This window comes from Asterias rubens, chromosome 10 (assembly GCF_902459465.1).
Source record: "Asterias rubens chromosome 10, eAstRub1.3, whole genome shotgun sequence".
NCBI lineage: Eukaryota > Metazoa > Echinodermata > Asteroidea > Forcipulatida > Asteriidae > Asterias > Asterias rubens.
The window spans coordinates 4525011-4538940 of record NC_047071.1 but is presented as its reverse complement, the minus strand read 5'-3'; the positions used below and the strand labels follow the sequence as shown (position 1 = coordinate 4538940).

General features: G+C 36.4%; 1 protein-coding gene across 2 annotated transcripts in view; it reads right to left on the bottom strand.

Annotated features, from left to right (window-relative positions):
- Positions 1-13514, bottom strand: part of LOC117295358 (zinc finger protein 608-like) — a 35968-nt gene extending 22454 nt beyond the window's left edge. For both annotated transcript variants that reach the window (XM_033777962.1, XM_033777964.1), the window contains exon 1: positions 12996-13514. The gene's annotated coding sequence lies outside the window, so the exon portion shown is untranslated. The remainder of the gene's footprint in view (positions 1-12995) is intronic.
- Positions 13515-13930: the final 416 nt, after the last annotated feature.

Genomic DNA, 13930 nt, shown 5'->3' with positions numbered 1-13930 from the left:
AACTGGTAGGTGTTGACAAAATGGACAAACCATCCCCAAAGTTGAGGAAGGTCCTTTCCTGTATAACAAAAGGTGGGTGACTTGATGCTGTAATTTAAGCTCACTGACTGTGGGTGACTTGGTGCTGTAATTTAAGCTCACTGACTGTGACAGGAAATGCTGGTTTACAGCCAAAGAATAATGCACACATTCAATGTCAAGGGAAGTGAGGCAACATGGATTATTGCCCTGGCTCCTTGTTGAGAGTTCTCAGAACTCTTGAGTCTCACTTCCTTCTGTGGCATTACATGTCCATAAATTCCATCTAAGGACTAGTGCCCTACTGAAATGGAGCCTAAACTACAGATGCATGTGTTAATTTCCAACCACACATTGCACTAATCTGTAAGTCATCTTCTCATTACAGTACTTAACATTTACACTGCACTTAATACTACATTTCTAAGTGCTACAGTATTTATCCTGCAAGGTATGCCAAGCTACATTTTGGAGTGTGAGTGTTGACAAGCTTTATACCAAATTTCCTTTGAATTGAAAATGAAAATGAAACACTTGAAAAAGAAACTACTTTCTAGTTAAAACTGGAGAAAAAAGTCTGAAATTGGTACATATTTTGCAGTTCAGAATCAATTTGATGGTAAAACTTTTCAATGCATTTTTTTTTCATTGGTTCTTCCATCTACCAATCACTTAAGTCTTCTTCAACTCTAAATAAAAAGCATACATGCTTAGGCTATTGTTAGACACTAAGCAAGTCCACTAGGCAAAGTTACTCCAGCTTCCAAGAAAAACCCAAATCCACTAAGCAAAGTTGCTGCTTCCAAGACAAAATCAAATCCTTAAGAGTCCCCGCAGCCCTAGCCAACTGTAGTTTGTTTTCCAATGTAGAACCATAGAGCTAGCTTTATGGTAGAACTATAAGTAACATGGCAGTGCTCCATTTTCCATCTAGTTCCAATCTTGATCCCAGAGATAACCCGATAACCTGCCAGACTTAATTATGTCTTGGTATGCTCAACCAAGTGAACTTCTGAGGGCACAAAATTTAAGAAGGAACTTGAGATATGAGAACTGTTAAAAATGTGACAAAAACTGGAAACTGAATGACCATTAATAATTTCAGTATCTGCGAGGATAATTATGAAGGTTACAAAGAAATTCGACCAAGAGTTGAGGCTTGAATTATCAGAAACAGTTATCGAGTCATAAACACATTTATTAACCTACAATCATATATAGTGACTTGCATCCTTCAATTGTCCATTTACTTTGCCCCAGAAAAATCAAGGCCTACAAATGTGCCCTGTCCATACAGAAATAAAATTTTGTTTCCCCTTGAGGAAAATAATAACAGTAAATTATCTCATAATGCTCTCATAATACCATCGATGAGTTGTACATTTAAGCTTTGTAATAATAAAGACATTAACCAAAATCACATGCTCTGCATTTAGTTCTTCAATTCAAGCTATAAAGAGGTAAATTTGCTATTTATACTAATTTTTATTTATTTTTGTAAAAAACTGATAATTTAATCTGCAAAATCAGAGTAGCTGAATTCAAATAAGTCAGTTGGCATTAATAAAAAAAAAAAAAAAAAAAAGATATCACATCAGGAGGACAATTTGCTTTAAAATATGATCTAATGTCGAAGCAGTATGCATAATATCCTGGAAAGAATATGAGAAATAATGAAACTCATTCACAGGTATGTTTGCAGACAAGATTGGGTTGCTTCTAATGAATAATTCATGCATGTTGACACTCAACCAATGGTGTACTTTACAGGGAGACTTAATAAATAATTAGTATGGCTAGCATAAAGGGCATATACTGATTAATGCATGTACATGATGTTGGAAGATTCCGGGATTGGAATCCCCAGTTGCTGACTGCTTCTAGATTATAGTCAAGCAGTACACTAGGATAATCATCGTCAGCCACTGGGTGGTGATGGTCGATGAGGCAGAGGATCGTGTATCAACTAAGAATCGAGATTACAATCGATGGTCTGTCGGCAGTTTTTGCAATTAATGGCAGTGGATGCTTGATTAAAGATATCGTTGTATAGCGCCATTTGTGACATAGACCATAAAGATAACAATCCTATGCAGTCATTAGCGGTAATGTGGATTCCACAAAGGTCTTTTACTCTCAAAGAACAATCATAATTCGTTGGCTGAATAGGTCTTTTACTCTACCAATTATCATAATTCGTTGGCTGAAAACGTCCCTTACTCTACGAATAATCATACTTTCTTGGCATAACAGGTCTTTTACTCCACGAACAATCATCATTTCTTGGCTGAAAATGTATCTTACTCTTAGAACAATCATCATTTCCTGTGCTCACTTACCCCAATGGACAAACCACAACAGAAAACCTAAAATGACAACATTTGTCACTTTTCACCAAAAACCATGATGGCAGGCAGGGGAGGCTTAGGGTGACATAATTAATTTAAAAAAAAAGATTGAGCCTCGGCTGCTAATTCACAAAACATACAAACAACATATATGAGTATACTTTTCTTCTCATCATGATTCAACCACACAATAGAGAATTGACTGGGTGTGTACCTAATCTCAAGTATTGATCTGAAAACAGACATGTCTTAAAGTAACTACAGGGTGGCTTTAACATGAGATGAGTCAGTGTCTTGTAAGTGCCTACCTCCTCAATGTATTCTACTCAACAGGGTAAATAATGCTTCTATCATTGGCCTATAATCCTACACTAGTATGCCATGAATAGATCCAGCCCCAGTGCACATTGTCAAGACTGCCGATCGAATAAAGAAACAAGAGCCCGCAATCTCCAGGCTTCATCGGGAGGACACCATTAAAGGTCTTAGACTGCTGGGTACCAACAAAAAAGTCATGTGGCTTGTTGTTTATGCACTTCAAAGAGTCTTGTTTCAGAAAATACATGATATGTGTTGAAATTGTCGAGTGAAGTTTTGGATCAGTCAGTGTCAACGCCCCAAGCATTTCAAGACTGAAATTTCATTTTAGAATTACTGACCTATATTCTGATTTATACTGGAAAGGGAAATATTTTTGACAGTAGATTTGATTAAAATTGGTCAACTCAAAATGACATTCCATCAATCCTATTTCTTCTGTATTTAGGAGGCACATGGGTCTACCTATTAATATTGGCTTACATTTGTCAATCATGCAATCTTCATTGATGATTCATAAATATTGCGCAAAGTGATATGGCTTCATAACTTTGAAACCTTTTTTTTTTATTTAAAGGCTTTTTATTTTGGAAGACATTCACAAGTTGATCCAATCTTCTGCTTAACAACACTTTTCCTGTTTTCTCTAAAACTGCTATACTACACAGGGGGAACGTTTCTAACAATGTTTTTTTTATATTAATATCAACATCCCTCCAATGCACTTCACAGAGTAAGTTTTTTTATGATCATTAACGTGTGGAGTAACTACCAAAAGTAATGCCTTTAATACCATAATCATTGCAATGATCAACACAGAAAACATACTGAGCAGAGTGTATAGACGATTTATAGAATGTATTGACAACCAAATTTGTTCTAAATAAATCAAAAATCAATCCACATTCCTCATAAACAGATGTGTTTTCTTCCGTCATGTTGCTTTTCATTGTTGCATTGCCCGGGGAAACAGAGTGTTTGTGCTAAACGTCCAATGCAATGTACTATGCTACATGAATGATTAATTAATGATGCAGTTTGTCACACCACGTTATGAAAGTTTGATCAGGTTTAGATTATGTTGCAAATATAATGAACCGTACAAAGCATTAAAGATGTATAAATAAGAATATTGTATAAATGATATCTCAGAAGAGAATGTTATGTGATATAAATATGCAAAAAATAGTTAATGGCCTGACACGATATAAATATAAGATATTTGAAGAAAAGGCTCTTCAGGGATAGATGCTAGGTTAAAGAATTGAACAGACACAAGGGCGAGAGAGATATATTTCCGTCCCCTGATACGTTAACTTCCAACTGCTGATTTCCAGGTTGATTTATGCTGGCGAACATTAAACCAAACTTGGTTCTTTGTGATGCGCACGACCAAGATTTACAAAGATTGAGGTTGTGGATAAGGCTAGAGGTTGACACACCCCTTAATATTTGATATACAAATTTGGGGAAAATGCACTCAAACAGACCAAACAATGCATCGCAATGAATGGTTTAAACAGTAAAACAGCAATTATGAAAACAATATGAATGATGAACTATTGTCTACTGCTCAGTGAATGAATGAGCATTTAATCTCTTCTGGAATGAAATTGACATAAAAACAGTCCCTAGCGTCGTCGATGATATATGATCTTACAGAAATACTCATCTGTCCATGTCACACATCCACAAGGAATAATTTTGCAAACCATCAACTCCAACCGTTCCTCCGAGCATTAAAAGCTTCAAGACTTACATACCGCACATTATTCCTAATATGATTTATCGTCTATCATCAAGGCCAATCAGAGACTATAAGGAAAAGCCATTTGCCACTTCTTGACCACCCCACTAATCAAAACCACTTGGGGCTGACTGTCTCGTTATTATAGCATGGAGGAAGAGAGACTTCTTACTTGTCTAGAAAATGTGGCATGACATTTCTACCTCCAGCTACCTCCAGGAGAAACAAAAACATACCACATGTTTATCAAGTTTAATGATGATGCTTTTAACATGGCTTGTTCTCTATAAATACTGGTGGAAACCATTCCATATGGCGAGTTGCAGTGTTTGAATTAACTCAATTAATTATATAAATATTCAGTTTGTTTGAACATGTTGGATTAAAAACCAAAGATAAGCAGTTCTTATAAAAAAACTGCAACATGAATCGTCGGAAAAAACTCATAAAATTAATAGTCCTCTATTATCCTCACCGTGCAGGATGGAACATCTCTTACATTACTGAGAGAAAGAACAATATCTCATTTTAGAGTAGAGTTCCCAACAAGCAAGTGTGTCTCATAAAACAGCTCCCCTCAGTTAATAATCAGTAAGTTTGACCAGCATTTTGATAAAAGGGTGTAAGCACCAAATTAAAGCATATGGCATACACAATATCAGAATTACAGCAAATACATAACCCGGTAAGCTCTACCAGTATACTATGATTGTGTAATTATAAATGCAAAGGAAGATACCAAGGGCTTGATATCCATAAATCAATGAGGGTTAAAGGGAAGGTACACGTTTGGTAATTACTCAAAACAAATATTAACTTAAAAACTGACTTGGTAACAAGCATTGGAGAGCTGTTGATAGTATAAAACATTGTGGAAAATGACTCCCTCTGAAGTATAGTATAATACATTGTGGAAAACGACTCCCTCTGAAGTAACGTAGTTTTTGAGAAAGAGGTAATTTCTCACTAATTATTCTTGTCTGAAAGCACACAAATTTGTCCAACAAGGGTGTTTTTTTCTTTCATCAATTTCTCATAACTTCGATGACCAATTGAGTCCAAATTTTCACAGGCTTGTTACTTTATGGTTATGATGGGATACACTAAGTGAGAAGACTGGTCTTTGACAATTACCAAACATATACCTTCCCTTTAATGTAAGTGTCACAACTGATGTGTTGTTATTTAACAGGTCATTTATCATCCTCTGAATTAAAATAACTCATGGATACAACAGTGCTTCTATAAAATAAAACGTTTTGACGCTAATGATAATTATTCATTCATAATGACTTGCATTTTGACATTGAACCCGCAGGAAGGAAGGAAGGAAGCCCAGTGAATGTGTAATCATTCATGTTATTCTGCAAATGAGGTAATTTGATTAATTTTGCAGTTTATTTTAAAAAGTTCATCAGTCTAGACTAGAATCAAACAATGCCTCATTGCAGGTTTAAAATGTTGATCATTGTATTTTGTTGGAAATTCTTATATTGTAGGAGTGTTTGTTTGTCAATAGGTTGCCTTAGGAATGTAAACATTTGTTAGGAATCAAGTTTACTTTATGACTCAAAAAACACAAAAGTCATATAGTTCCCTTTAGTAAGTGTAGACAACAAGGATACCAGCATAACTCAAAAACTATTATATAACTTAGATAAAACACAAATCCCTTGAAGTCGCGCTAAGTTAGGACATATGGGTGAAAATTCACTAAGCCGCCATGATTACGTTCAATTTGGGTCAAAAATTCAAAATAGATTCAGAATAATCATTCCAACTCAGTCAAATAGTCCAATTGTTCTAATTTATTAATTTGATAATGTCAGGGCTACAAACAACTATTTCAAATATTTAACAAACAATACTTTAAGCTCAACAACTTGTAAACAGTGAGCAGTAAATATACAAAACAATATGACCATTTTGAAAAACCTCTTTAATGTTAACTGCTAATGTTTTTAACACCTTGTTACAAATATGCTCTGCAACACTTTTGCCGAAATACGTACCATATGGCTGTTTTAGAAAAAATTATGGCTATCTGCGTGAATTTCAGAGTGTTTTTTTCATGACAAGCGCACATGTTTTGAAGTGTAACTGAACAACAAATTGTCCTAGTCTCATATCAATACTTGTGTTTACACATACTAACCTACTGATCATTCATACAATCATTGAAGTTTAGAGTGTATTTGGTTTAAAAGATACATATTTCTTTGGGTGCACAATTTCGGACATATCTTTGGACAATGTGGACATTTCGGAAATAACTCTTTGTAGACATTACATAGTTTTACATGGACAAGACACTACGAGACACCTTTTTTTGTATTTAACTGATGGCTTGGTACATAAATAATTGTAAATCATGATGTGGGATCTCTTTCTTTCAGTCATACCATTATATTATAGACATAACTTTGAAACTTATCATATTTCGGACATAACTATGTCCAATGTCCATTTTTGTGAGTACTCGGGGAAGTTATTTGGATAACTCTTATTGTAGCATTGCAGTTTGTTCAATACGAATCTACTACTGGAAGACAGCAGATGGTCTACTAACAAGATATTCTCCAAATAACATTAAGCTGCCTGACCTATACAGATTACGGAATGTAGCAAGTTAAAGGCCTTTTCAGTGAAACCATGTCAAAACCATCTTCAAAGTAAAAAGTAGGTGACGTGTTTGAAGAGAACTGAAACAACCAATTTAAACTCAAAAGAAATTTTAACACCAAGTAACTGCCAATAACATCATATAAAAAACAAACAAATTTAACTTGGACACAGTTGTCTTTCATTTTGGTTGATCTGGATGACAGGTAAATACCCATGCTTTACAATAACGCCAGCTTTTGTTAAATTTGTGACACATCATCATCACTCCACTTGCGTGCGCCCCTTTGAGTCATTATTATAGGGATTGGAATTGAGATCACCATGTTTAGGGATGCCCATGATGACTTCCACTCCTTGTTCTCTCCAGTTGGCCAAACAAAGTAAACTTTTTTTGACAACCTGAGTTTGAAAATAATGAAAGAATCTTTGGTTTAAGAGGAAAGCAATAACAATACGACCTTAATTTTAATTACAATTAATAAGCAATTTAAGTCACACTCTCAGATACAGAAACAGTCTCTACAGATCTTACCTGGTTCCTTTTGCAACAAAATTTACATCTGCTCTTTGTTTCCTAAGCCTACAAAAACATGCAAGGAATCTCTGGAAAATAGTTTAAATTCAGGTCTTATGATTGTTTTAAGACAACACAATTATCACTTACCTATTCACTGCAGCAGAAGTGTGGTATACCGTGTGCTATGTGCGTGCAGAAGTAGTGCTTGTTGTAGTATACTGTCATGTAGTCTATGTATACTGTGTACATCATCAAATACAGGTTTGATGCGTACTCTTACAGAAATGTAAGCCAAACCCACCCAGAGACAATACTCCTGTGGAAGTTTTAACAATTTATCTTTTTCATTACCTACATGTAGAGTAGAGCCATGGCCCACCATTTGTATGTCCACTGTCTTTAGTTATGTCCGAAACAGCAATATGTCCACACAAGGAAAAGTTAGTTTTGAACAAAACACTTCAAATTTCAGCATTACTTTGGGATAATTGGTGCAAATAAATTCACTACACATTATTTGAGACTCAAGAATAAAGGTTCTTTACATCATCATTCTTAACTTCCCACATTGAAAGCTTGGGCCTTTTGGGAGAGAGACTTCAAATGTGGTGATCATTTTGTAGTTTTTGCTCAACTGAAGTATTATTTATTTCACAAATGCCAATTTATGTTTTTAGTTAGTTGAATTGATGAAGTACATTAAATATTCGCCCCACCCACATACAAAATAAGTTTAAGTCATAAAAAAAAAAAGCATTAAGTGAATTCTGGACATAACAGTTATGTCGGAAATGGGTTTTTCAGTATATTTTGGAGTAAAACGCTTATAAACTTACTAATGGTTCTATATGTTTTTAATTATCATTCTTCAATACACAAAATAAGAAGTGTCATAGTTTCAATGTTATAACTTGCCCCAAAATGTTTATTCTTCCATTGGACACGTTTCGGACATAACTTCTATTTCGGACATAACTCATGTGGACGGAAAGTTCTTAATCCACCTCCCTCGTGGAGTTTAGGGGTAACTGTTTCAGGTGAAGATTTTAATTAATTGACAAGTCAATACCACTTGTTACATCTATTAACTTGAATGATTTCTTTACTAGGGGTACATGTTATAAAGAGAAATGTATTATTTCGGACATAACAAAGTTGCGGACGGATATATGCATCGCTGTTTTTAGCACTTTGTCACACTTAAACCGGCGCATCTGAGATTATGAAAACAATTGCACTTAGTGCTGGGCTAAACAACCTTGGGAAAAATGTTAAACTTTCTGGTTTCCTATTTTACTAGTTGATAGAAACTAGTATCAAGAAAATACCTTAAAATTGGAGGGAAAATAGTTATGTCCGAAATGGCTCACTAATGACCCTGGTGTGCTTTTACCAGACATAAATCATTGAAGCTATTGTTGTTATCAGCAGGGCATTTCTCCATTCTATCATCATGTAACATGCAGTGATGGCTTTGCTAACTAATGTCTTTAATTGGCAACTGAAACAAAAATGTAGTTTTTTTATTGAACGAGTTTCCGTCCACAAATCGGCCTTTTACCAACATTCTGAAAATCTTGCAAAGCAACTATGACAAAGTTGTTGCTACTGTAGGTACCTCTAGGTGGGTACTTCAAATGGATGCTTTAGTTATCTTGACATGATGTTTAGTTTATGTGCTACAATGCTAAAAGGGCATTCTAGCTAATTAGTGCAGTTTAGTGAATTTTCACTCATATACATGTAGCAAGGCTATTTCAACCATAGGTTGAAAAATTGAAATGAACAAAGTTAAGTATGCTAAGCCTGGTTCATAATCATACTTCATGCGAAATGCTGAAGAACTGCATTTTCTCACTCAATCAAATACAAAGTTGGCAACCCCATCAACAACACATGAGAAACGTAATAATAACAATATCGAAGTCTTATGCAGCGCACGTATTTACCAAACAAGGTACTCAAGGTGCTGAGTATATACAAACTTTCAGAAAGATAGGTTATTGCAGTGATGGATTCTGAGACCCAACTATGTAGCACTTATAAGGGTTTACAAGGTGCTATGGCGCATGAAGCAGCCACAACCAGGAACACCGGGGCGAACCCCTTCTCTTTTCGATAAGTGCACTGGGTTCTTTTACATGCGTAACACAACACATGGGACCAACGTCTTTACGTCCCATCCGAAGGACGAAGCAATGGTAAAGTGTCTTGCTTAAGGACAAAAGTGTCACGGCTGGGGATTTGAACCCACACGTAACCTTTAATAAATCTGGCCCACATTTATAATATTCCACCTCCTCAATTATGCACTGAAAAAAAAAAAAAAGTTGATCAAGTACACTTTTGAAAAATGGGAGACATAACCTTTTTTCCATCTGGCCAAAGTTACACATTTTCGCTTGGGTAAGAGGATTGGACATAAATGGGGCATGGTCTATTCAATGATAAGTAAACATGCAGACACAATGTATTGCAGGAGGGCCAATTACTCCAGTGTGGAACTCCAGTATTACATGTACTTTTCCCGCCAGACAGCTCAGTAAATGAGCTAATCAATTGCAATAATTTGTGTCTACCGATCTGAACGACAGAGATATGCTGAAGAGATCTGCCAGACCGTTCTACGCCTGCCCAACCACGGCACCAGCGCTAATGCAGTCAAATTAGGTGCAGCAACATGTAACGGTATATCTGAAGGTTTCTTTGAACTTTGTAGATCAGCCACATGATTTAAAACCCTTTTAAGTTAAAGTACAACATGGGTGTCAACCACATTATATATTCTGAAATGCTCAAGCGGATTCTGATCGTAATCATTTCACCTTAACTTCCTTGTCAGTCAGTTAACCTTCCCTCACGGAGGTTAACAAAACAGACTGAAAAACAAACTATTTCCACTGAACTCATTCCATGAAAGCTTCAACCGCCGAAACAAATTTAAGAGATTGACTTTATTCACAGGCAATCCAGTTATTCCAAATCAACAATTGAATTCCTTCCTAACAAAACAATAAAAAGCACCAGTAAATCCTTAATGTATTCCCTCTCTACAATCAATTGTTCAGTTACGGTTCAACCCACAACCCTCACAAGAAACACATATTAAGTACGACTCCATTCACAAAGAGAGGGTATTTTTTTTTACAACTGACAGAAATTATGACAAATGATTTGTGAACCATGCCTGAGTGGTCAGATTAAATTGGGGGACGTCTCTTTGCGCAAAGTACGGCAGAGCGCCTGGATTCTTAAGCAGGAAGTGACCGTACCCAACAGCCCCAAGGGTAATAAAGAAAATGACCTTTTACTGCAAGCTGCTACACAGTAACAAAACAACAAAATGATCTCCCGCAACGACTTCACTTCTAAGACCCAGAGAAGGAGTTCCAATTTGTAAAAATCCAAATAGTGGTGCTAATTTAATTATGAAGATTCAAACTTTAGCATAGCTTAAGGTCAAGTCCACATTTGGGGGAAGGGGGGTGGGTTGTTCCTCCCCCCTTTCACTGTGGGGAAACAAGCCATGGTTACATCTTGTTTAAACACAGCTCAGGTAATTTATAGTGACAGGGGATATCAAGCAATAATGATGAGATTAGAACAAATATAGGTCAGGTCAATTTCTGATTTTTCCTGCCCACTCTTAAAAATTAAAAACTGTAAAAATGTTGATGTTTCTGAAGTTAGATTTACTAGATTCAACCGAGAAAACAAACTATTGGTGGGAAAAATACACATGAATTAATGCTGTTTTTCCCCTTTCCTTTTTTAATAGTCATGTACAGTACATTGTTACTGTTACTAATTTGAACAAGACTTTTGGATAAGTACCATTTTGTTGTGGGGGAGTTCTCACAAAGCAGTAAGCTTTGTTTGGTCTGAACAATTTTGAATGCTTTGACTGACACCTAAAAAGAAACAGGTTTTTTTTATGGTTGGTGTAAAAAATGTGTTTGGATGGATTTGGGAATGCAGATTAAGATGATAAAGAGGGATGGTATCTTAACCTTTGACCCTTAAAACCTTCTCCTATATGTTTTAACTAATGTTTTTATCTTTTAGAATCTAATAAATGTAGGACACTTAATCCAGTTTCACAATGATCTAAGCCTAACTGGTAGTCCTTGTGCTCTTGCTGAAAGCATGATTGATTTACAGTATTAGCGCAGGGTTTTACCATTCTACCTCAGTGGTCTAAAACCTGTTAGTAAAATGTGATTGATTTCAGGCGCAGTGTGGTTTATTGGGTAACAAACGAACCTCCGAATCAACAAAAGACGTTTGATACTGTTAGAAGTTAACATAAAATCTGTTTTGCTTTTGCATTTATACTATCAGTTCTTTTGGTTGGTAATCGTTTGCAACAGCTAATTTTTTTTATCTCATAAAATCCGAGTTGTTACATTTTTTCATTGACAGTATACCAAATGTTTTGTTTTTAAAACAAGATTTTTTAGGAATGAAAACAAAGAAAGTAAACTGAAGGAAAAATAAATATCAATAGGTGATCAAGTTACCGGACAATTTCAATTCCCTATTGCCCGTCAAGGCTATCGACAATGATTTTTTTTAGATAGAGGATTCTCTCTCGCCTGTACCGAAGCATGAATAACATGAAATATGTGACTGGCTTCATTTTTATTAAAAGGGAAATTAAAAAGAGTGTTAAAAATGTTGTCATGTAGACCGTGTCGGTTTTGTTAATAAATTGGAGAGGGAAGTGCGCGCTTGATTGGCGTTTATAATAAGCAGTGAAGTGTGTTTGTCTGTACAGTAGGAAGCGGATAAGTACAATGTTTTATATTGTCAACATTTGGGAAACATTTCTTCATTCGAAATCAACTAAAATGAAAAATATAAAACAAATTATATTACAGAGTCAGATTCAAAATACAAAATTACTGGGAGTTAAAATGACAAAATACAGAACAAAGGTAACCGGCAGCATAGCAGTTTCTATAAAAAAAAAACCAAAAAAAAATCACATGCCCGAATCAGTGACGATTCGTCACTCAACAAATCAAGCTGTGACAAAAAATTTCATGAGGTGATAAACAAAGTCTCAAGAAAATTCACACTATTAAGTTTAAATGATTTGCATCATCTCTTTCAACAAAGGACACCACTCCACGTACACCTCCTGCTCTAAAGAAAAAAGAAAAAGAGAAGACTATTTATATGAATGAAGACAAAGATTATATGGTGCTAGCACACTCCAGGAGCTAAAGAAAACAGCAAATCTTTGCCCCGTGTGTTCATACCGTGCCCTGCTGCCAGTCACACAAGATCATGTACAGAGAGACCCTTTGTTTAGTGTACTGTACACAGCTCCCCCAGAGCCAGAAGTCTCTCGGAGTTCAAGGCACAGTGACTGCACTGCCAGCCACTGGCTCCTGTCCATCAAAACAATAATACTTACATGCAGGGGGTCAGTGGTTCATGACAAAAAACACTGGCCTACACGCTGTTAGTCCTGTCTGGGTTATGTTCCACTCCCCTTGAAATAAAGGGCCAACTCACTGCCAGGCAGTGCGCCACGCAACTATAAAATCCACGGTTGTAATATTCCATGAGATTCAGATGTGCCGAGAAAGACTTCAACAAGAGAATTTAGAAAGTCATTCCTCTTCAACTGGCGATCTGATTGTAAAGCTTATCCACATGATCAGTACGTTGGCATTGTTAACTAGAGACTGGGTGATAACTCTCTGCTTCAACTCACTCCGCAGCCCGGCCTAGCTACTAGCTCCCTTAGTCATTCGCTACCTGTGCATAATACAAAGATCTCTACGGTATCACACAATGTGAATCGAATTCAGTCCATATGCGATGCAACACACTACGCAGGTTACTGTATAATCCCTCACTGGCTGATGTGCTTCACAGTGTACCATGTGTACAGAGTAGAGAAGCCTTTCTCACAATGGGCATAGCAAACACATGCACTGCACATAATCACTCTAGAGAGAGGCACTCTGCACTGTGTGGCTATACACTGCCTACATCCCAGGCCCTGTATCCACCAATCACAACCCAGCTTTGCATGGCTAGCTGGCCAATCACAACCTCGGCTTAGAGCTCTCGATATGGGGTTGTGTTGCACTACTAAAGCATACAGTGTGTGTGAATGCAAAGTAGACAGGGTAGGGCCCCATGCAAAGGAGCTTCTTACACTATTGTCCACATAATGGCCATTCACACCAACACAAAGTAGGGTATGTGACACCCTAAGTCTTGCCTGATCAACAATGATTGTTACACGCTGGACCCAACCCAGGTCATTTCTGTGCTGCAAGACAGCAGTGCAAAGTGCTTCAGCTTGTAATAACAAGCCATGCTACACTGACTACTGCT